The sequence below is a fragment of the Capra hircus genome, chromosome 8 (assembly GCF_001704415.2).
Source record: "Capra hircus breed San Clemente chromosome 8, ASM170441v1, whole genome shotgun sequence".
NCBI lineage: Eukaryota > Metazoa > Chordata > Mammalia > Artiodactyla > Bovidae > Capra > Capra hircus.
The window spans coordinates 31,984,451-32,010,742 of NC_030815.1; positions in this window are offsets into that span (position 1 = coordinate 31,984,451).

Sequence of the window (26,292 nt, forward strand, 5' to 3'; positions counted from 1 at the left end):
CATTTTCGCAGTACCTCCAGCAAGTAAAGACTTTTCCCTCAACCATAGCCACATGCAGTAATATTTTCTCCTAAGGCAGTTAAGGCTTTTATCATTTCAGTTTGAGACAGAGGTAACTTAAAACACAGTCTCTGGGCATTGAAAATATGATGGATGTCTTGTTTGTCTCAATTATGCCTGCCTTGTATTTCAGGTATGCAGCTAATAGCCTGCCTTGTTGAAAACTGTGAGTCAAGTGGAGTCGCTAAGGCTCAGCAGCAAAAGTTCAGCTGCAAACTGATCACTTGCCATTGCTCATACTCTTAATTCCCAAATGGCAGCTATATTTGTGTTGAATTGGTTTCTTTCAGTTCTTAAATATTTTCTAAACATTCTTCTTATCAGTTTAAATCAGTATGTCTTTCACCTTACAGTGATTCTATTTTTCTCACCCTCATTTTTTATTTTTTTACTAAAATATTCAATCATAATTATTTATTGCTTACTCATAAATATCACCTCATATTTTTCCAGTTGCTGAAATATGAGATTAGAATTATTATCCTCATTTCACCTTTAGAAAAACTGTATTTTCAAGCAAATGTTATATCCATTTTTACATATATTTGAAAGATTCTCAAGAACACTAGAATCTGGAAATAGGTATCAAATATAGATCTAGTTTGATAACTGTTTATAGATACTGTATATATATTTATAAATTATTCAACATTTCTTATGCTAAATTTGAATCAGCATAGGAATTTTGAAAGTATCTTTTGATGCTTAAAATCCATAGAAAAGATGCAGATTCACAATGTTTTTAAAAGAGATGTAAACTGCTATATGTTTAATATGTTTGAAGAATCTGGTCTATGAAATATTAATTGTGAAATCACAGTTTCTCACAAGAAATATTATTGTAAATTTTTGGAGTAAATTTTTGGTAAGTAGAAATTCAGTCCTTTAACTTAACATTACAACAGTTGAGTAAAGGAGGTAAGAATAGTTATAAAGCTGAAATTTGCAACCATGTACAGTCTGAAAAATCAGCAGTTCTGAATTGTTCATTAAGTGTTGTCAGTATTTTATTTTTGAAAATTGACCCTCTGAAGTGACAAGAGTCAAAGTTTGTTATAAGTTTCAAGAGAGTTTCTGGGTAGGTATATTTAAGTAGCTATTGCATAATGATGAATACTGATTGTAGGGTAATAAGAGATTTTATTATAGCAAAAAGCAGTATTTGAAAAAGGAAGTAATTCTGTCATAATCTGTGACCATGGGGTTGTGATTAGGACAAAGCTAGTTTTGTGACAGAAAGTGCTGAATTTCTTTGTGGGCATAAGCTTCCATGCGAAAAAGTGCTTATATAGAATACTTTATTTCTTTCAGTTTAGTTTTCCACTTTTTTATACACAATATAATTAACAAGTGAGAATCTGCCCACATCACACCAGCAGAGAACAGAATAACGGAGCTTTAAATGTATTTCAACACCTGACTTTTCAGTTAATAAAGCCATCCAAATGGTAAAATTCTGCACTCTTGCTTTGTGTTTCAGCCAATTAATTTACATAAGTTAAATTAACAGGTTTTAAAAAAAGCATCTTTCTCCTAACACACAGTGCTCGTGGGTGCCAATATCACAGCTAAGAAGAGCAACAGTTTTGGGTCACGAATTTTAAAAGTGATCATTCATTTTAGGAAAGTATGTCCCTAATAAATAGCCCACACTAATTTTTAAAAATGTTTATTTTCACAACTGATGATTTTCCCTCTGGGTGGTAATTCTTGAAAATTATGGGTGTTGGTACATCATCTCAGACTCTATAAAATGTATAGTGTAGTTGCTGCTTCTGCTGCATCGCTTCAGTCTTGTCCGACTCTATGCCACCCCACAGACGGCAGCCCACTAGGCTCCCCCATCCCTGGGATTCTCCAGGCAAGAACACTGGAGTGGGTTGCCATTTCCTTCTCCAATGCATGCAAGTGAAAAGTGAAAGTGAAGTCGCTCAGTTGTGTCTGACTCTTAGCGACCCCATGGGATTTTCCAGGCAAGAGTACTGGAGTGGGGTGCCATTGCCTTAGTGTAGCTACAGTGATGCATTTATTCTTGATACAGATCAAAATTTAAAGTGTTTTTTCAGAAAGCTCTAACAAATGAAATAATTGAACGGAAGCTTATATTTTATTTGTCTGTTTCTGTAAGCTAGTAATATAGGCAAGTCATCCCCAAGTGACTGGTTACTTTGCACCATAGTCAGTCATTTTTAATTCATAATATTTTCCAGTGGTAGGATTTTTCCTGCTGTTGTGAAGAAATTATTCAGTATCTTTAGATGCAGGGGAAGTTCACTTGAGCATCTCAGTTCTTTGCTGTCTTTTCTGTTGAGCATCTTCCTGTTTGTTCCCATTGGCTTGCTCATAGTCATACTGGGTCATTCCTCAGATCTAAATAATACAATAAGTCCCTTTATTGTAATGAATAATCATTACAGTGTAATAATCATTGTATTGTAAAGAATAATCATTCCCACCATTTTTACAGTTGCTTTTACTGTAACTTCAGAGACCACTCAGACTTTTTTTTCTTTTTTAACTTAAAGGCAGGCTCTAACATAAACTTAATATTCAGAGTATTTATGAGTTTCCTAATTCCCAATCTTGGAGGCTTCTGAAATTTCAAAATTAGAAGAAACATGCATAAATTGTCCCATGATTGACAATTGATTATTTTCATGTTCTCTACCTTTCTTCCTTTTTCATAAAGCTAAGGGAATAGCTTGGCAAATCTTGTGATTGACTGAAATAAATATCACCCCCATGCTTGGGATCCTATTATTCTTTCTACTGGAGGAAAAGTTATCATTTCTTAACAAAACTTATAAGGTCATTACTTCCTTTTTAGTCCCATTTTGAATCACCGTCGTAAATTCTCAATGACCCCCTCACAATGTTTTACTTTTGGTCACCTTGATGTGTGTTGTTTCATAAGTATTTGATACTCTCTTCTCTGATATACCTACCTGATACCGAGTTCTCCTTTGAGTGCTTCTGCTTTTCCATATCTATTGCCATTTCTCCAGGCAAACAGCTACTTAAGCTGTTGGGAGCAACATTTTTGTTACAAGGCTGCCTCCTCTGTGAGCTCTAAGCTCCTTTTGCAGACCAGGCTGGCTCTCCCTGGATTCTCTGTGCTCTCTCCTTGATTCTACTCTAACTGCCAGAGTCTATACTCATTACTGTTGGCTCTGTGTATTCTAGGCTGCAACGACAATCCCCTTTTCTGGCTAGATAGAACTCCTTCAAGGATTTCACATTGACTAAATCTTGAATTGTAAACATTCTAGAAAGCATGGTACATTATTTGCTGCCTCCAATTGCTCATCAAATACTAATTTCTTAATCCTTTTAATCTGATTTTCTTTCTTATTTATTTGACTTTCTTATTTACTTATTTTTATAATGCATGCAGCAGGATCTTAGTTCCCCAACCAGGGATCAAACCTGAATCCTTTGTATTAGAAGGCAGATTGTTAACCACTGGGCCACCAGGGAAGGCCCTAATCTGGTTTTCATCTCTACCTCTTGGAACTTAATCTTCTAACATAGTCTTTTCAGTTGTCAGTTCAGTTTTCTCCTCTTTGTCCCACCTTCTCTGACTTCATTATAGAAGGCAACACAACTGGCCATTTCATTCTTTTTAAAAATATTGCTTTATGTAAATCATAATAAATAAGTTTCCCTGATGCTTTTTCTTTACATTCTCAGGTATTGTTATTCTTCAGATTTCTCCTGGGGGATATTCTCTTTGCGAGCTTTCAGTTAGAGATTTCGTTCAAGTCTGTGGCCTTAGTTCTCCCATCAATGTGCTGGACCTTAAAATTATTCCTGCCAGTCTGAGTTTTCTGGAGTTTTAGTGTGCAATTCCCAATTTGCAGTGAATCCTCAGATAGTTCCATTTAAATGTTTTGCTTCTTTGAGTTCAACAGCCTTTTAAAATATTTCTCCCTGCACACTAAATGAGTTCATCTTAATTTTCCAATTCTCGAAGCTGCTTGGAGTTAAAAGCTTTCTATGTTGATAGCTAGTTCTTATTCGGTTTTAACTCTTCCATCCTTAAATCCTAATGACTATTTTTCAGGGTTTCTCATGTGCATATTGTCTTTCCTTTCTTCTAATATCACTGCAGTTGGAATGTTAGTTATCTTTTCCCCATATTAAAAAAAAAAAGAAAAAATCCCCCAATTTAACTGACATTTCCATTTCTGCTTTTCCATTATTACTCTGATAGAAAATTATCTTCAGAAAGTTTAAATGAATTTCCATTTAGAAAAACGAATAGCATCATTTTATAAAATACCTAAATCTAGCATTACAAAGTCTAAACAATCTTGTCCCAAGCAACATATTGTATATTCCTCTCATCATTGCCTATCTCAAAGTCATTGAATCAGTCTAACATCATTCTCAGTGAATCCTATGTGGGTTTTTTTATTTTTTGCCTTTGAGATATGTTTATACTATTCACTCCAATAGATAATGTGTTCATCACGGTCTCTGCATCTCTTTCTTAGGTATTGACTTGGTAATTTTCCTTTACAAAAACTTTCTTAGCTTATTTTCAGATTATAGTCCATACTTATATATTACCCTCTGAGGCAATAATTCATAATTTATTTCTTTTATTTATCCCCCTGGAAACCTAGTGCATCTCATGTATAAACATTTATAAATTCTAGTTGATTTCACTTGGCTGTGAATGGAATATGATATCTAATTTGATTAATATTTTAAATTGAAAAAATATGTATGCTTGGGAATTTGGAATCATTATTAAGGGAGCTAAAAAAAGAAACCAAATTTTAACCATTACAACATAGGATTTAAGACATAAAATGCAGTCTAATGCTTTTGTGAATACTATCAGAAGGTATGTCCAAATTAGCTAACTATTTCTAAAATGTTTTTGTCACTTCAGTTTACTCAGTATTTAATGGACTGTAGGGAGATCATACTTTTCAAAAATACTTAATTGTCTAGGTGGTGAGGGTCAGTTTTTGAAAGAGGATGTTGCACTATCATTTTGTCTTTGGAATGAGCTAATTAGTTGGCATATCTTAAAGATTCAAGTGAAGTCCCTAAAATGGTAATTATTTTCATCTGAAGCACTACCTAATTACAACTTTATGCTTCATATGGATTAACTCCACTGAAAATATAATTAAACACTGCAAGTTTCTTTATTCTCTGCTGCTGTGTTCTTTTGTATTCTCTGTAATAGAATTATAATCAGAATTCCTCTGAATATATAGAGTGTCCCTGTATCTTTAAACTATGGGATTACCTAAAAAGTATCCTCTCAAAAAGGCAAACAAATATCTTATTCATAATTGAATATAATTATTCCATTAATTGTCTCTGATCCTCTTAGCTGCATTTGAAGGTTTACTATTATTCCTCCATGTTAAGGGAAGGCACTACATTTAGACAGATTCTGTGATTTGTCTAAGATTACAAAGTGACTAAATAGCAGCCACATTATGTACATATATGGATCTTGTGTCAAACTTCGCTTGTCTCTGTCACTTGCATTACTCAGATGCTCTTTTCGTACCATCCTGCCAATTTTTCATTACACAGTAGGCACTGAAATTATAACTAACACTCTGCATCCCATGGGACAGATAAGCAGACTGAACTACAAACCTGTTGTTACTTACCTATTGTGACCTCCATAGTTACTTGATGGTATTCCCATGATGCAAATTCGGTTGTAGGCATACAGTAATGGTCAAAGGCTGATCCTACATACTTGTCATTTTTTCCTTGTTCTACAATGTCCTTTTGATTTGAATGAAGATAAAACATGATAGAAAAGTCAGTAGAATCAGAAATAACATTTTTTGTGAACATTTAAGTCAATTCCAGTAGCCAAGTATAATTTTGTATTACCAGCAGGAAACCTAATAATCAGACGACAAGTATTTTTATCCAATTAACTCCTAAGTAAATATTTCACATTAATGTTGCACAGATAAATTCATAGTCACATATAATCACATTAATAGAGAATAAAATAATAGAACCTTAGGAAATTTGTCAGTTTTTAAACTGCTTTTAAAAAAACAATAATTTTAAAATTTTTGTTGGAGTATATTTGATTTACAATGTTGTAGTTTCAGATGTACAACAAAGTGAATCAGCTATATATACATATGCATTTAGTCTTTTTGATTCTATTTCCATATAGGACTTTACAGACTATTGAGTAAAATTCCCTGTGCCCTACAGTAGGTCCTTATTATATATACAGTGGTTTGTATATGTCAGTCCCAGTTTTGCAATTTATCCCTCCCTGCACGTCCCTGACTGGTAACTGCAAGTTTTTTATTTACATGTGTGACTCTGTTTCTCTTTTATAAATACTTTAATTTGTACCATATTTTTAGATTCCATCTATAAAGGATATCATATGATATTTCTGTTTCTCTGACTGACTTCACTCAGTATGACAGTCACTAGGTCCATCCATGTTGCAGCAAATGGCATTATTTTATTCTTTTCTAGAGCTGAGTAATATTTCATTGAATATATGCACTGCATCTTCTTTATCCATTCCTCTGTTGATGGACATTTAGGTTGATTTCATATCCTGGCTATTGTAAATAGTGCTGCAATGAACATTGGAGTACATGTATCTTTTCAAATTATGGTTTCTGAAAAATTTTTGCCCAGGAGTGGGATTATTGGATCATATGATAGCTCTTCCTTTATTTTCTTAAGGAACCTCCCTACTGTTCTCCATGGTGGCTATACCAATTTACATTCCCACCAACAGTGTAGGAAGGTTCACTTTTCTCCACACCCTCTCCAGCATTTATTGTTTGTAGATTTTTTTTGATGATGACCATTCAGAACAGTATGGTATGGGACCTCATTGTAGTTTTGATTTACATTTCTTTAATCATTAGTGATGTTGAGCATGTTTTCATGTGCTTTCTTGAACATTTGTATGTCATCTAATTGTATTTTATAAATGGTTGTAGAGTTCTTCTGTTTCTTTTTGGTTAGTTACATACTCATGGGGGTGACGAGAAGAAGAAGAGAAAAATTTTAAAAATAATGGGGAATTCCCTGGCAGTTCAGTGGTTAAGACTCTGCACTTTCACTACTCAGGTCATGGATTCAATCCCTGGTTGGGGAAATTTAGATCCTGCAAGCCACATGGCCTAAATTAAATAAAGGGTGTCATAATTTTAAAAAATAACAAAATATATCTATAAAATTTGAAATATTAACTAAATTTTTAAATTAGACACAGGAACCTGGTGGTCTACACAGTCCATGCATCACAAAAGGGCCGCATACTAATTAGCAACTAAACAACAAAAACAACATAGTTGATTTCCAATATTGTGTTAGTTTCAGGTGTCTAGCATAGTGATTCAGTATTTTTGCAAATTATATCCCATTGTAAGTTATTACAAAATAGTGAGAATAATATCCTGAGCTATGCAGTATGTCCTTTTGCTTATCTACTGTATATACAATAGGTTGTATATGTTAATTCCATACCTCTAATTTTTTCCTCCCCCTTCCCTGTCCCGTTTAGTAACCCCGTTTGTTTCCTATATCTGTGAGTCTATTTCTATTTTGTATGTACCTTCATTTACATAATTTTTTAGTTTCGACATTATAAGTGACATTGTGCAGTATTTGTCTTTCTCTGCCAGACTGACTTCACTATGCATAATATTCTCTAGGTTCATTGATATAGTGCTAATGACAGTATTTCATTCTTTTTGAGGGCTGAGTACATATGTACTGTATGTTCTTAAACTAGTTGTCTTTTGATGGTCATATGGTTTGCTTCATATCTTGGTTATTGTAAATGGTGATGCTGTGAACATTGGGATGCGTGTAACTTTTTCAATTAGTATTTTAACTCTTCCAGATACACACCCAGGGGTGGAACTGCTTAGTCATACCATGTTTCATATCACCGGGACCCTTTTAGACTAGCTTCCGTTATTTGACATATAGCAACTTGAATTCATTATTGTTGTGTATTTCCATATTTTGTTCCATTTTAATGCTGAGTAGTAGTGCATTGAGGAGAAGGCAATAGCACCCCACTCCAGTACTCTTGCCTGGAAAATCCCATGGACGGAGGAGCCTGGTAGGCTGCAGTCCATGGGGTTGCACAGAGTCGGACATGACTGAGCGACTTCACTTTCAATTTTCACTTTCATGCATTGGAGAAGGAAATGGTACACCACTCCAGTGTTCTTGCCAGGAGAATCCCATGAACGAGGGAGCCTGGTGGGCTGCCGTCTATGGGGTTGCACAGAGTCAGACACGTCTGAAGTGACTTAGCAGCAGCAGCAGTGGTGCATTGTATGAAGTACAATTTTTTTAAATCTGTTTACTCAATTAAAAACACTTGAGTTAGTTCCCAAATAAAATCCAAATTTCCCAAATGAATAAAGCTAATATAAATGGCTGTACACAAGTATTTGTGTGAATATGACCTTTTAGTTCTCTTGCATAAAAGCCTTGGTATGGGTTTTCTGTGTCAATTTCAGATGTTAGTTTAACTTTCTGGGAACTGCCCCACTAGTATACAGGCCACAATGCCCTTCTCTATTCCCAGCTACAATATATTGGATTTTTAATTGCTTTATATCACTGCCAGCATTTTTTATTGTCAGTGTATTTGTATGTATATATGTATTTTGTGTATATTTGTGTTTCAATACATGTATCATATATGATTATACATATAAATTATAGTCTTTCTAGTATGCATATAATGGCAATAATGGTTAAAAATAGGAATATCTTTTGACAATAATGAAATCTTTAAAATTTTTTTCTTATTCTACAAAATGAAAGTTACTAGACCTTTTGTACATCTGGTGAAAATTAAGTTACTTCATAAAAGAAAGGTAAAAAGTAGGAGATATTTTATTTTATTTTATTCACAATTGAATACGCAGAATTGATAAATTGAGCTAGTTTTGCTGACAAAAGCCTGAGAAAGCAATATATTTGAACCAGATGATTAGATATAATTTGAAATATTTGTTTTCTAGAAACAGCATTCAATATAGTACTAGCTTCTATAATCAACAAAGCAATTCTTATGAACCAAAAATGCACTTATCAGTTTTGCTAAGAAAAAACAAAGATGCAATAGAAATAGAAAAAAAACAATTTATGTCTTAAAACTCAAGAATGTAACTGGAGAACTAAGTACACTATGTATGTGCAAAATATTAGAGAATTATATAGGGATATATGGAGTAGAGTTGTTATTTTATTTTATTTTTTAATATAAATTTATTTATTTTAATTGGAGGCTAATTACTTTACAATATTGTATTGGTTTTGCCATACATCACATGAATCCACCACAGGTGGACACATGTTCCCCATCCTGAAGCCCCTCCCACCTCCCTCCCCATACAATCCCTCTGGGTCATCCCAGTGCAGGAGCCTCAAGCATCCTGTATCATGCATCGAACCTGGACTGGCGATTCGTTTCATATATGATGTTATACATGTTTCAATGCCATTCTCCCAAATCATCCCACCCTTGCCCTCTCCTACAGAGTCCAAAAGACTGTTCTATACATCTGTGTCTCTATTATGTGTATTTTTGGAGACAGATCACTTTTCTGTGTGCTGAAAAAAATCATGCTTTTTTTTTTTTACTTTTAACTGATGTTACATTGTAAAGCAGTGTATCATAAAATCCCAATGAATTAAAGTATTTAGGGAATATGGTCTTTCAGTCTTGAAGTGATATAAAAATTTACTTAAAATCAGAGCAACAGTCAAATGCAAAATTTGAAATAATTAAGATGATTTCCAGAAATTATTCACAAATGCTTTCTTACACCCATCAATATTTTCATGATATCGGCATTTTAAAGTTTTTATGCTGAAATATATTTAATACAGTATATTCCCTCCAATGACCAAGAAGTATATTTAATTAACTGAACCATTTGGTAGTACACCCTCCAGTATGTAATATTTAGGGATATCCCATAAATATGGCCACCTTTTAATGGTAAATGGTAACAGCAACAACAACAGAAGGACACAATGGTCATACACTTTGGGTTTATTGCCATAAACTAGAAACTGTGTCAATAATAAATTGACACTAAAATCTAACTAGAGCCAAAAAAGAAGTTCAGACTAATTTTTCTAAGTATATTTTTGGCACATACATTTTTACTATTTATAGTTTTTTTTTTATTTGAAGTAGTCTTAAAGTTTATACTTTTTTTATTTTGAAGTAGTTTATCCTCATAGTTAAAGATTATACATAGTTCATTTGTATCTTTACTATAATGATAGCACCTTATGCTACCAAAGTATATTATTGAAGTCAGAATATTTACATCAGTATACTGCTATTAACTCAACTAAAAACCTCGTTTAGATTTCACAAGTTTCTACATGTACTCAATTTTTTTAAGAGATGAGATTATAGTTACATGAAATTTTATCACATGTATTTATTCACATAACTATTACCGCAATCAGATACAGAATTTGTCACAAAATAATTCCTTCATATTATTATTCCATGCTCATAATCTCCCAACCTTAACTGCTGACAGCCATCACTGTTAATTTTGTCACCTAAAGAATTTTTATACATATATAGAATAATACAATATGTAACCTTTTAGATGTGTTTTTACTCAGCATAATGATCTGTCCTTATCCTTGGATAGATCCTTGATCTAACCAGTTTGTTACATATAAACATAACTTGTTCCTTTTTTATTACTGAGTAGTACTCCTTTGTGGCTTACCTGGAAGGTTGGCAGTAAAGAATCCACCTGTCAGTGCAGGAGATGCAGGTTCTATACCTGAGTAAGGAAGATCCCCTGGAGAAGGCAATGACAACCCTCTGCATTATTTTTGCCTGTTTTTTATTGTTATAAATAAAACATGAACATTTACATTTAGATTTTTATGTAAATGTAAATTTTCATTTCTCTAGGATAAATACCCACAAGTACAATTTCTGGATCTTTTGCAAATATACTGTTAATGTTATAAGAAACTTCCAAACTATTTTTTAGCAGAGCTGTATGTCCGAGTTTTTAAGTGGTTTATAAAATATAGTTCTGTAAAGGAAAGCTCTCATTCGAATAGGTGCACATGACCTTCACTTTACCTTGGATGGTAAATATGTTAGTTACATTGGCCATGATTTGATACCCAGTAGATATTTTGATCTATTACTTCAGGCCATTTGACCAAATATCCTTTAAAATTTTCTAAGCTAACATGAGGCTAGTTATGTTGTGACTAAAACTTGACCATCAGTTCAATGGTACATAATGAAAGAAGCAACAGTTGTACTTCTTTTGGCTCTGAGCCTGTAAGTGTTCAATTTCTTCCATTTGAAATGGGCTTAATTCAGACCTTTCTCTTCTTTGAGTCCCATAACTTTTATAAGACAAGTTTGCAGCATCATATTCAGTACTGAGAGGTAATACATAGTACCAGATCAAGAGTTTGTCAGGTGATATAATGTCCATGATCAAATAATTTTCAGTGATTTTTTTTTTTTTTGTATTTGGATACAGGACATATAATACTGTGGAGGTTATTTCAAGGTTATCCATCAAAAGTCTGAGGAAGGAAGAGAATCTCTGAATCCCTGAAATGTTATGCAAACCTGTGAGATTGAATTTTTGTATATGTGTAATCTTCCCCTAGCATATTTTAACATTTTCTTCTGAAATCATCATGTTTTCCTTTAGTCTTAAGTGTCTGAATCAGTTCAGTTCAGTTGCTCAGTCGTGTCTGACTCTTTGCAACCCCATGAACCACAGCACACCAGGCCTCTCTGTCCATCACCAATTCCTGGAGTTTACCCAAACTCATGTCCATTGAGTTGGTGATGCCATCCAACCATCTCATCCTCTGTCATCCCCTTCTCCTTCCACCCTCAATCTTTCACAGCATCAGGGTCTTTTCAAATGAGTCAGCTCTTCCCATCAGGTGTCCAAAATATTGGAGTTTCACCTTCAACATCAGTCCTTCCAATGAACACCCAGGACTGATTTCCTTTAGAATGAAGTGATTGGATCTCCTTGTAGTCCAAGGGACTCTAAAGAGTCTTCTCCAACACTACAGTTCAAAAGCATCAATTCTTCTGCACTCAGCTTTCCTTATACTCCAACTCTCACACACATACATGACTACTGGAAAAACCATAGCCTTGACTAGACGGAACTTTGTTGACAAAGTAATGTCTCTACTTTTTTTTTAACCTGTACTTTTAAAATTTATTATTTATTTATTTTATGGAAGTACAGTTGATTTATAATGTATTAATTTCTGCTGTACAGAAAAGTGAGTCAATTATACATATGTATGTAATATATTCTTTTTTATTTTTAAAAAGTTATTTATTTGAATTGGAGGCTAATTACTTTATAATATTGTAGTGGTTTTGTCATACATTGACATGAATCAGCCATGGGTGTACATGTGTTTCCCATCCTGGGCCTCCCTCCCACCTCCCTCCCCATCCCATCCCTCTGGGTCATCCTAGTGCACCAGCCCTGAGCACCCTGTCTCATGCATTGAACCTGGATTGGTGATCTGTTTCACATATTATAATATACATGTTTCAATGCTATTCTCTCAAGTCATCCCACCCTCACCTTCTCCCACAGAGTGCAAAATTCTGTTCTATACATCTGTGTCTCTTTTGCTGTCTCACATATAGGCTTATTGTTACCATCTTTTAAAATTCCATATATATGCATTAGTATACTATATTGGTGTTTTTCTTTCTGGCTTACTTCACTCTGTATAATAGGCTCCAGTTTCAACCACCTCATTAGAACTGATTCAAATGTATTATTTTTAATGGCTGAGTAATACTCCATTGTGTATATGTACCACAGCTTTCTTATCCATTTGTCTGCTGATGGACTTCTAGGTTGCTTCCATGTCCTGGCTATTATAAACAGTGCTGTGATGAACACTGGGATACCCATGTCTTTTTCAATTCTGGTTTCCTTGGTGTGTATTCCCAGCAGTGGGATTGTTGGGTCATATGACAGTTCTATTTCTAATTTTTTTAAGGAATCTCCACGCTGTTCTCCATAGTGGCTGTACTAGGTTACATTCCCACCAACAGCAAAATCCTGCTGTGATTTATGTCAGAAAGTGTTTGCCTATGTTCTCCTATAGGAGTTTTATAGTTTCTGGTCTTATATTTAGATCTTTAACCCATTTTGAGTTTATTTTTGTGTATGGTGTTAGAAAATGTTCTAGTTTCATTCTTTTACAAGTGGTTGACCAGTTTTCCCAGCACCACTTTTTAAAGAGATTGTCTTTTCTCTGTTGTATATTCTTGCCTCCTTTGTCAAAGATAAGGTGTCCACAGGAGCATGAATTTATCTGTGAGCTTTCTATTTTGTTCCGTAGATCTATATTTCTGTCTTTGTGCCAGTACTGTACTGTCTTGATGACTGTGGCTTTGTAGTAGAGCCTGAAGTCAGGCAGGTTGATTCCTCCAGTTCCATTCTTCTTTCTCCAGAATGCTTTGGCTATCCGAGTATTTTTGTATTTCCATACAAATTGTGAAATTATTTGTTCTAGCTCTGTGAAAAATACCATGGCTAGCTTGATAGGGATTGCATTGAATTTATAGATTGTTTTGCATATTATACCCATTTTCACTATATTGATTCTTCCAATCCATGAACATGGTATATTTCTCCGTCTATTTGTGTGCTCTGATTTCCTTCATCAGTGTTTTATAGTTTTCTATATATAACTCTTTTGTTTCTTTAGGTAGTTATATTCCTAAGTATGTTATTCTTTTCATTGCAATGGTGAATGGAATTGTTTACAAGACCCACCTCAAAACAAAGAACACATACAGACTGAAAGTGAAGGGCTGGAAAAGATATTCCATGCAAATAGAGACAAAATGAAAGCGGGAGTAGCAATACTCATATTTGATAAAATAGACTTTGAAATAATGGCCTTGAAGAGAGACAAAGAAGGACACTACATAATGATCAAAGGATCAATCCAAGAAGAAGATATAACAATTACAAATACATATGCACCCAACATAGGAGCACCACAATATGTAAGGCAAATGCTAACAAGTATGAAAGGGGAAATTAACAATAGCACAATAATAGTGGGAGGCTTTAATACCTCACTCACACCTATGGATAGATCAACTGAACAGAAAATTAACAAGGAAACACAAACTTTAAATGATACAATGGACCAGTTAGACCTAATTGATATCTATAGGACATTTCACCCCAGAACAATGAATTTCACCTTTTTCTCAAGTACACATGGAACCTTCTCCAGGATAGAGCACATCCTGGGCCATAAATCTAGCCTTGGTAAATTCAAAACAATTGAAATCATTACAAGCATCTTTTCTGAACACAATGCAGTAAGATCAGATGTCAATACAGGAGAAAAACTATCAAAAATTCTAACATATGGAGTCTGAATAGCACGCTGCTGAAGAACCAACAAATCACAAAAGAAATCAAAATATCCATAGAAACAAATGAAAATGAAAACAACCCAAAACCTGTGGGGCACTCTAAAAGCAATGCTAAAGGGAAGGTTCATAGCAATACAGGCATACCTCAAGAAACAAGAAAAAAAATCAAATAACCTAACTCTACACCTAAAGCAACTAGAAAAGGAAGAAATGAAGATCCCCAGGCTTAGTAGAAGGACAGAAATCTTAAAAAATTAGGGCAGAAATAGATGCAAAATAAACAAAAGAGACCACAGCAAAAATCAACAAAGCTAAAAGTTGATTCTTGAGAAGATAAATAAAATTGACAACAAAGGGAGAAGAATCAAATCAATAAAATTAGAAATGAAAATGGAGGAATCACAACAGACAACACAGAAATACAAAAGGTCATAAGAGACTACTATTAGCAACTATATGACAATAAAATGGACAACGTGGAAGAAATGGACAAATTCTTAGAAAAGTACAAATTTCCAAAACTGAACTAGGAAGAAATAGAAAATCTTAACAGACCCATCACAAACACGGAAATTGAAACTGTAGTCAGAAATCTTCCAGCAAATAAAAGCCCAGGACCAGACAGTTTCACAGCTGAATTCTACCAAAAATTTAGAGAAGAGCTAACACCTATCCTACTCAAAACTCTTCCAGAAAATTTCAGAGGAAGGTTAACTTCCAAGCATATTCTATGAAGCCACCAACACCCTAATACTGAAATCAGACAAAGATGCCACAAAAAAGAAAACTACAGGCCAATATCATTGATGAACATAAATGAAAAAAATCCTTAACAAAATCCTAGCAAACAGAATCCAACAACATATTAAAAAGATCATACACCATGACCAAGTGGGCTTTATCCCAGGGTTGCAAGGGTTCTTTATTCTCTGCAAATCTTTCACCGTAATACACCACATTAACAAATTGAAAGATAATATCCATATGATTTAAAGCAACATCTGCAGTGATTTTGGAGCCCCCAAAAATAAAGTCTGGCACTGTTTCCACTGTTTCCCTATCTATTTGCCATGAAGTGGTGGGACCAGATGCCATGATCTTCGTTTTCTGAATGTTGAGCTTTAAGCCAGCTTTTTCACTCTCCTCTTTCACTTTCATTTTTAAAAGGCTTTTTAGTTCTTCTCCAATGTCTGCTATAAGAGTGGTGTCAATTGCATATCAGAATTTATTGATATTTCTCCTGGAAATCTTAATTCCAGGTTATGTTTCATCTAGCTCAGCATTTCTCATGATGTACTCTGCATGTAAGTTAAATAAGCAGGGTGACAATATACAGCCCTGACGTACTCCTTTTCCTATTTGGAACCAGTCTGTTGTTCCATGTCCAGATCTAACTGTTGCTCCCTGACCTGCATACAGGTTTCTCAAGAGGCAGATCAGGTGGTCTGGTATTCCCATCTCTTGAAGAATTTTCCACAGTTTATTGTGATCCACACAGTCAAAGGCCTTAGCATAGTCAATAAAGCAGAAATAGATGTTTTCTGGAACTCTTGATTTTTCTATATGTGTGTGTATCTAGATACATATATACTTACTTTTATTTCTCTAAAATATGAAAAGCAACACTCTGTAGGGTAACTTTTGCTCTTATGTTTTTAGGAGTACTTAGGACACTAATCAGTACATAGAATTATTTTCAAGTTAGGTGTTTGATGGTGATGTCTTATGATTTTCTTAGAGTTTGAATATCATAAATCCTAATGTTTGGATGCCAAAAGCAATACCAGGATTGTTGTTACTATTATTACTACCAGCTTTTTACTCAGCCCCTTTCCCACCCACCCTTTTCTAATTAGTGAGAGCACAGAACTTAAGCTAAATCTTGAAAATGCATATTTAAAAAAATTTCTAAGTATTTATAACCTGTCTCTCCTTCATGTATTATCTTAGTCATTTTGGCCCTATCACAAGCATTGTCAGCAGAAATCTGAGCAATCAATAAAAAAACTGCTGATGGATTGTGCTTTTCCATTTAAACAGAAATCAACAGCAAATCAACATTTGGAAGCATCTATATTGCAAAAATTTACATTTCCTCATATTCCTACTGAAATATCCTTTAATATACAGAAAAAAAATTGATCATGTTTTTTGTCTTTATCTGTATATCAGATGGCTCCACTTAACACATGATAAATAGTAATTAAGGCCATAAACAAGTTAGGTCAAGAAGAGTTTAGAGATAAAAGATATATATTTGAATCTAAGAGCAAGATCCACTAAACACAGAGGCTTCAGAAGTAGCCAGAATCTGAAATCCTTTCTTCCCAGCACTGATACCAAGAAGGGGATTAGATGGCAGTCTGTTCACCACATACCTACAACAAAGTATCCCCCAGTCAACTAAGAGGGTGCTTACTCTTCAGGTCCAGCACCAAGAATTAATAGAATAAAAGCAGTATGTGTACCTTCTGAATGTTTAGAAATGCCAGTCTCAGATTTTTTAATGTATTAGGTCAATTAGTCCTCACAACAACTGTATAAAGTAGGTCCCTGGTATTATCAGTATTACATAGAGAGAGGATTGAGAGAGAGAGGTTAAGTGGCTCTCCTGGGGTCATATAGCTGAGTAGCAGAACTGGGATTCTGTCCCCAGGTCATGAGGACAGAAATATTCTTCACCTTCAGAAAGATATTTAGGCAAGAAATAACAGAATCTTACTATTACATACGCTAGTTTTTAGAAATTCTCTGGATAATTTCTCCCATCAGATTCAAGGTTCTGTCAGATTTTTCAGCTGACTTCCCTCTTTCCTTCTCTGACTCTTCCCTATCTATGATTTCTAACTCCTCTATTTCAGAAATAAAACCATGAAGTCTCCTATAAACTCTGTGCCCGAATATTACATAGAGAAACTCAGCTGTCTCCAGTTCATTCTATCAAACTTAGTTGTTGTTTTTCAATTGGAGTATAGTTGATTTACAATACTGTGTTAGTTTCAGGTATACAATAAAGTGAATCAGTTACACATGTTTCCAATTTTTTAGATTCTTTTCACATTTAGGCCATGATAGAATATTGAATAAAGTTATGTGTGCTATACAGGGGATTCTTATTATGTTTTAATATTGGCTTCTCTGCTGGCTCATATAGTAAAGAATTTGCCAGCAATGTGGGAGACTGAGATTCAATCCCTGGATCTGAAGATCCCCTAGAGAAGGGCATGGCAGCCCATTCCATTATGTGTATGTCAATCTCATTCTCCCAGTTTATCCTTCTCTCCTCTTCCCCACAGGAACCATAAATTTGTTTCTACATCTATGATTCTGTTTTGTAAATAATTTGCAGCATTTTTTTAGATGGCACATATAAGTAATATATATTTGTCTTTCTCTGAGTTTACTCTGTATGACAATCTCTAGGTTCATCCATGTTGCTGCAAATGGCATTATTTCCATTTTATGGCTCAGTAATATTCCATTGTATATATGTACAACATCTTTTTTATATTAATACATTTCTCTATTGAAGGACATTTTGGTTGATTCCATGTCCTGGCTATTCAGTTCTTCAATGAACATTGGAGTGTATGGATATTTTCAAATTATGATTTTCTCCACTTCTATGCCTAGAAGTTGAACTGCTGTATCATATGAAATCTTTATTTTTAGTTTTTAAGGAAGCTTTGTTATAGTTCTTCATAGTAACTATACCAATTGTCACTCCCAACAACAGTGAAAGAATGTTTCCTTTTCTCCACACTCTTTCCAGCATTTACTGTTTATAGAACTTTTTAATAATGGCTATTCTGAAGGTTGTGAGGTGATCTCACTGTAGTGAGATTTGCAAAACCTCACTGTAGTTTTGATTTAAATTTTTCTAATAATTAGTGTAGTTAAGCAACTTTTCATGTATTTGGGGGCATCTGTATATTTTCTTTGGAGAAATGTCTGTTTAGGTATTGTGCCCATTTTATGATTGGGTTGTTTTTTCATTTAATTTTGATACTGAGCTGCATGAGACTGCTTGAGACTCTACACATAGACATCACCAGATGGTCAGTACAGAAATCAGATTGACTATATTCTTTGCAGCCAAAAATGGAGAAGCTCTATAAAGTCAGCAAAAATAAGACTGGAGCTGACTGTGGCTCAGATCATGAACACTTTATTGCCAAATTCTGAATTAAACAGAAGAAAGTAGGCAAAACCACTAGACCATTCAGGAGTGACCTAAATCAAATCCCTTATCATTATACAGTGGAAGTGACAAATAGATTTAATGGATTAGATCTGATAGACAGAGTGCCTGATGAACTATGGCCTGAGGTTCCTGACATTGTACAGGAGACAGGGATCAAGACCATGCCCAAATAAAAGAATGCAAAAAAGCAAAATGGCTTTCTGAGAAGGCCTTACAAAGAGCTGTGAAAAGAAGAGAAGTGAAAAGCAAAGGAGGAAAGGAAAGATATACTACTTGATTGCAGAGTTCCAAAGATTAACAAGGAGAGAAATGAAAGCCTTCCTCAGTAATCACGGCAAAGAAATAGAGGAAAACAATAGAATGGGAAAGACTAGAGATCTCTTCAAGAAAATTAGACATACCAAGGGAAAATTTCATGTAAATATGAGCACAATAAAAGAAAGAAAATGTATGAAAAGCCACTGAACTGAACTGAACTGACTGTATGAGATGTTTGTGTATTTTTGGAGATTAATCCACTGTTGATTGCTTCTTTTCCAAATATTTTCTCCCATTCTGAGGGTGGTTTTTTCATCTGCCTTGTTGAAGTTTTGCTTTGCTGTGCAAAAGCTTTTAAGTTTAATTAGGTCCCATTTGTTTACTTACATTTTTATTTTCATTACTCAGGAGGTGTTTCATACCTCTTTAATACATTTTGAGTTTAGTTTTATGGTGTTAGGTAGTGTTCTAATTTCATTCTTTTACATTAGTTGTCCAGTTCCAGTTTTCCCACCAATCTTTATTCCATCTTGTGCTTCATCCAGCCCAGCATTTCTCATGATGTACTCAGCTTACAAGTTAAATAAGCAAGGTGACAATATACAGCCTTTATGTACTCCTTTCCCAATTTGGAACCAGTCTCTTGTTCTATGTCCAGTTCCTACTGTTGCTTCCTGACCTGCAAACAGATTTCTCAAGAGGCAGAAGAGGTGGTCTGGTATTACCATCTCTTGAAGAATTTTCCACAGTTTATTGTGATCCACACAGTCAAAGGCTTTGGCATAGTTAATAAAGCAGAAGTAGATATTTTCCTGGAACTCTCTTGCCTTTTTGATGATCCAGCAGATGTTGGCAATTTGATCTCTGGTTCCTCTGCATTTTCTAAATCCAGCTTGAACATCTGGAAGTTCCTGGTTCACATATTGCTGAAGCCTAGCTTGGAGAATTCTGAGCATTACTTTACTAGCCTGTGAGATGAGTACAATTTTGCAGTAGTTTGAACATTCTTTGGCATTGCCTTTCTTTGGAATTGGAATGAAAACTGACCTTTGCCAATCCTGTGGCCACTGCTGAATTTTCCAAATTTGCTGGCATATTGAGTGCAGCACTTTCACAGCATCTTCTTTTAGGAGTTGAAATAGCTCAACTGGAATTCCATCACCTCCACTAGCTTTGCTTGTAGTGATGCCTGCTAAGGTCCGCTTGACTTCACATTCCAGGATGTCTGGCTCTAGGTGAGTGATCACATCATTGTGATTATCTGGGTTGTGAAGATCTTTTAGGTACAGTTCTTCTGTGTATTCTTGCCACCTCTTCTTAATATCCTCTGTTTCTGTTAGGTCCATAACTTTTCTGTCCTTTATTGTGCCCATCTTTGCATGAAATGTTGCCTTGGTATGTCTAATTTTCTTGAAGAGATCTCTAGTCATTTCCATTCTATTGTTTTCCTCTATTTCTTTATACTGATCACTGAGGAAGGCTTTCTTTTCTCTCCTTGCTATTCTTTGGAACCCTGCATTCAAATGGGTTTATCTTTCCTTTTCTCCTTTGCTTTTTGCTTCTCTCCGTTTCACAGCTCTTTGTAAGGCCTTCTCAGACATCCATTTTTCTTTTTTGCATTTCTTTTACTTGGGCGTGGTCTTGATTCCTGCCTCCTGTGCAATGTCATGAACCTCCATCCTTACTTCATCAGGCACTCTATCTATCTGATCTAGTCCCTTAAATCTATTTGTCACTTCCACTGTATAATTGTTTGGGATTTGATTTAGGTCATTCCTGAATGGTTTAATGGTTTTCCCTACTTTCTTCAATTTAAGTCTGAATGTGGCAATAAAGTCACTGCAGATGGTGACTGCAGCCATGAAATTAAAAGATGCTTACTCCTTGAAAGAAAAGTTATGACCGATCTAGACAGCATGTTAAAGAGCAGAGACAGTATTTTGCCAACAATGGTCCGTCTAGTCAAGGTTATGGTTTTTACGGTAGTCAAGATGGATGGTGAGAGTTGGACTATAAAGAAAGGTGAGCACTGAAGAATTGATGCTTTTGTACTGTGGTGTTGGAGAAGACTCTTGAAATTCCCTTGGACTGCAAGGAGATCCAACCAGTCCATCCTAAAGGAGATCAGTCCTGAATATTCACTGGAAAGACTGATGCTGAAGCTGACACTCCAATACTTTGGCCACCTGATTCAGAGAGCTGACTCATTGGAAAAGACCCTGATGCTGGGGAAGATTGAAGGCAAGAGGAGAAAGTGAGGACAGAGGATGAGATGGTTGGATGGCATCACCAACCAAATGAACAGGAGTTTGAGTAAACTCCAGGAGTTGGTGATGGACAGGGAGGCCTGGCATGCTGCAGTCCATGGGTTTGCAAAGGGTCGGTCATGACTGATCGACTGAACTGAACTGTCCAGTTTTCCTAGCACCACTTTTTGAAGAGATTGTCTTTTCTCCATTATATATTCTTGCCTCTTTGTCATAGATTACAGTAATCAGAACAGTATAGTATCAAACTTAAGTTTAAAAGTCTTCATTTAAATATCAGTGACTGGGTTGAAATTTGAAATTAATTCTCATCAGAGTACCATCCGCCTACTTAAGTTTTTAGCAAAGACTTCCAAAGGTGTTGTGTGTCAAATATTCCGTTTAGTATAATCCATTTGCTCATAGACTGATTATGCGTCTTTCCTCTTCATATGTTAGGTTTTGAGTTTCTTAGTCATATTTTGTTTGACTCTCATTGCTAACTATTGGCATCCCATAAGTTTGAGGTTTTTGAAAGCCACAGGCTTTTCCTTCCTCCTTTTGAAAGAAATCTCACAAGATATGAATGAGAAATAATTCCTCTTCCCCATCCAGCTACAGAAATATTTATGCTATTCAACATTATAGAGCTATTCTTACAAAAGTTATTTCTAACAGCCTTGAGATACACTTATAATATAAAAATGACATCTGTGGTTTATGGGTATTTTTTAATCTCTAATAAGTCTATAATTTGTATTAGTTGCCTTGACAATATATTTTTATTAAGAATTAAACTAAAATCCCTTCTGAAAAGTTGAAGAAGTTATGAGATTTATTTTTTAAATCAGTTAATAGTTAATTGACAAATTCCTTTGTTCCTTATGTATTTCTTACATTTAAATAGTTAATTTGATAGTCTAATCTCATTAAGCAAATCAAATATATGTGTTTTTGCATTATATATTTAGTATGTTTTCCAGCTATAATAGTTACTCATATTTATAAATAAAGCATCTAGTTTGACTAGTGTTGGTAACTTAATTGGTTTGGTCATCCACAGATGGTAAACTGTGTTCTCCTGAGGAGTGATTCTGTTTTTTTACGAGAAGTTATTTGATGTCTCTTGTTATATATATGGCTAATCCAGTTTACTATTGGTGAGAAAATACTCTGGGTGTGAAGATTATTTGCTTTGACTGTGTTTGAGGTGACCTGGAATATTGTTCTACTTCTCTCACTTCAAAACTGACCTTTTAGTAAATGGCTTGTAGCTTTACACTGGGTCTTGGATGTTCTCAGAGGATGGACAGAATTCATTGCTCCACAGCCATTAAATTAATTAACCAAGTAATTTCATCACTATACCAGGGTCCATTTCTCACTCTCTGAGTTATTCTGTCTGTTGTTCAGGCTACAAGCTACTTTATTCTGAGGTCTTTTCATTGGCTGACATAAGGCTATTAATTAACTAGCTTTATCAAGCTTTGCATTCATTCTGATTTCATGATTTTTATATATGGAGATATTCTTGAGACTGTGGTTTGCTCATAATAATCTAATAATTCTTTTAGTACTACAGTGAATACTTAAATTTCTTCTACAATTTCAGTTTGAGGAAGAAAGCTCTCTTTTTATGCATCATAAGTTGGAAATATTTGCAAATGTAGAGAAGGTCATAATGATTGCATTTTTGAAAAGAAAGGAAGACTACTATATACCTTTTGTAGGGAAAATCACAAACATACCAAAATTAAAATATAATCAGTTTAGTGTTAATCATGTGATTGGAACTGCAAATATAAATGGACACTAGCTGCTAAAGGTAGTATAAAATAAGAGGCTTTTTAAAGGTAAAATTGATGGGGGATGATTTTCTCTTAAAAGATTTTTAAAAGATTTCCTTTTAAAATGATATAGTTATGGTTTCTGTACCTTTCCAACTCAATAAACAACTCTCTGGATTATGATTTGATATAATAACTTACTGAATAAACATATTACATTTCCATTTTTTGAGTGCTTTCTCCCTAAGGAACTTAAATCATATTTACAGAAGTACAACTAATTTTCAAAGTGCTCCTTTGAGGAAGAATAGATAGGAAAAAAAAAAATTAGAAAAGCAAAACTCACAGAAATAGGGTAACAGGAAAATAACATTTAAATATCTGGTCCCACACTGTACATTTATGTCATTTTAAATAAGGCATTTCATCAGTTTTTATCTGAAATTAATTATATTTATTAATAATTAAAATATCCTGGGCTTCCTTTGTGGCTCAGCTGGTAAAGAATCCACCTGCCATGCGGGAGACCTGGGTTCAATCCCTGGTTTGGGATGATCCCCTGGATTTAGGCTTAATATAAGGATAAAACGATACATGTGTAAAATACTAGGGAGATCCCTAAGTTTTAATATACTAAAACTATTTATAGTAATTTGTGCCTTATGCAAAATGTAAGTTCTTAGAAATAGACTTCTCTAGGTGCAAGCAATAAAGTTGTAATCAATTCTACTCTTCAAATCTACTAATCAGAGTTGTGTTTTATGCTTAGCTTGTGCTCATTACTAGGATCACAGGCATGGGATCCAGAATGGCTGAAATTCTTCATAAAGGAAGAGTCCTAGGTGATGAATGACCATAGTACAACTGCTGAAGCCAGCACACTCCTATTCTCTTATACATCCATCTGCAAATAACCAAGCATTCATAGGATCATCAGGCTAGAGCTGATTCTCTGTGACCCCATGAACTATAGCCATCCAGGCTCCTCTGTCCATGGAATTCTCCATGCCAGGATACTCTGGAGTAGGTTGCCATGCCCTCCTCGAGGAGATCTTCCCAATCCAGGAATCAGACCAGGGTCTCCTGCATTGCAGGTGGATTCTTTACCAACTGAGCTACCAGGGAAACCTTCCTGAACAGATACTTTGCAATAAAAATATGTTTTTCTCAGAACTTTATGAAGACAGCAATGTAAGAGTTGTCAGTAACAATAATAAAACCTGACACATATTGAATGTCAAGGTGTCAGCCCATAGCAAAAAGATGAGAAAATACTGATTTCAAGGAACTAGGTCTACTGAAAGAGAAATCTAAGCCAGTTAATCCAATGTATTTTTCAAGTGCTTTGATGAAGTTATTCACAGATATTCTGAGGAAAAATAATAGATAAAACTTGGTTAGAGGGAATAGTTTCCAGAAATAATTAAATATGCACTGAATTTTGAATTCTAAATGGGAATTTTGATAGCTATACGGGGGTCAGGATGTATATAATATATAAGGTAATAATAAATAATCACAATTACTTTCCAGTCTGCTTCTGAAATTGATGTTGCTCTTTACCCTCTCGCTTTCTCTCATCTCTTTCCATTTCTTGATTCAATTAAAATCACTAATTTGATCACTCAATCAATAAAGAACACTAAACACCAAAGATTTGATGCATTTGAACAGTGGTGCTATAGAAGACTCTTGAGAGTCACTTGAACAGCAAGGAGTTCAAACCAGTCAATCTTAAAGGAAATCAACCCTGAATATTCATTGGAAGGACTGATGCTGAAGCTGAAGCTTCAATACTGTGGCCACCTGATGCAAAGAGCCGACTCAATGGAAAAGACCCTGATGCTGGGAAAGCCTGAGGGAAGGAGGAAAAAGGGGCAACATAGGATGAGATGGTTTGATGACATCATTGACTCAAAGGACATGAGTTTGAGCAAATTCCACGAGGTGGTGATGGACAGCAAAGCCTGGCCTGCTGCAGTCATGAAGTGCCAAACAGTGGGACATGACTGACTGAACAACAACAACAAATGTGAACAAACCATATTTAGGTGAAAGAATTACCCTTTCCACCCTGTTTCACTGAGACTTTTTAAAAATATAAAGAAATTACTCTTCATGATATCCTTGGTCCCCTTTAACAACCGTGACTAAGGGTTCACTACTGCTTATTTTTTACCCTTTTCCTTATCTTCATTAAATTATGGTCAGTCTTCTCTTTTCCCCACAAGTGTCTGACTTCTTAGAAACTTTTTGTTTTTAATTTATGAAGGAAGGTAGCTATAAGGTAAAAACTCCCAAAGTAAAAGGAAATTCAGACTCTGACAAATATGCTAAGCTAGGAGTTCATATATCTGTTCTGATCTCATCACAATCATACAAAATCTTGAATCTACTGATCCTCTAACTGAGGAACTTAAAGTCTCCCAATTTAAAGCACCAGATATGACAAGCTCAATTGGAAACAAACTGGATGTTTTATATACCCAGATGTTCTTTGGAATCACCCAGATGGTCATTTGGCTCTCTCACTCAAAGTTTACTCTTTGACTTCTGCAATATCACTCAATATGGAAGAAGGAAACTAAATCCATACTTCTATCAACAGTGATGAATACATTTTACTCCTGTCTGGACCAAGAGATATCTTCTTGGGACTTCTCTCAAAATATAACCGTAGTAAAGCCATAAATTTGAAACAAGGAAGGGAACCACCTCCAAAAAGACCTTTTCTTCATTAGTAATTAAATTTTATTCAGCTCTTTTTTTCCCTGTTTTATTGGTAAATAATTGATATACATCACTGTATAAGTTTAAGATGTATTGTATATTGATACATATATTGTGAACTGATTACCACAGGAAGTATAGCTTATATCCATCATCTCATATAGTAGCAAAAAGGGAAAAAACAGTTTTTCCTTGTGATGAAGATCTTAGGATCTACTGTCTTAATAACTCTTAAACTTACCACACAGCAATGTTAACTATAATTCATCATATTGTACATTATATCTCTAGTACTTATCTCTGAACTGAGAGTTTGCATCTTTTGATTATTTCATTGAACTCCCCAACCCTATTCTTTGCATCTGATAGCCATAAATCTGAAATTTGATTTCTTTTTCTATGAGTTTTTTAGTTTTTGCTTTAGATTCCATATTTAAGTGGAGATGTACAGTATTTGTCTTTCTCTGTCTGACTTACTTTACTTGTTATAATACCCATAAGATCCACATGTGTTGTTGTGGTTAGCAGAATTTACTTATTTTTTTTATGGCTAAA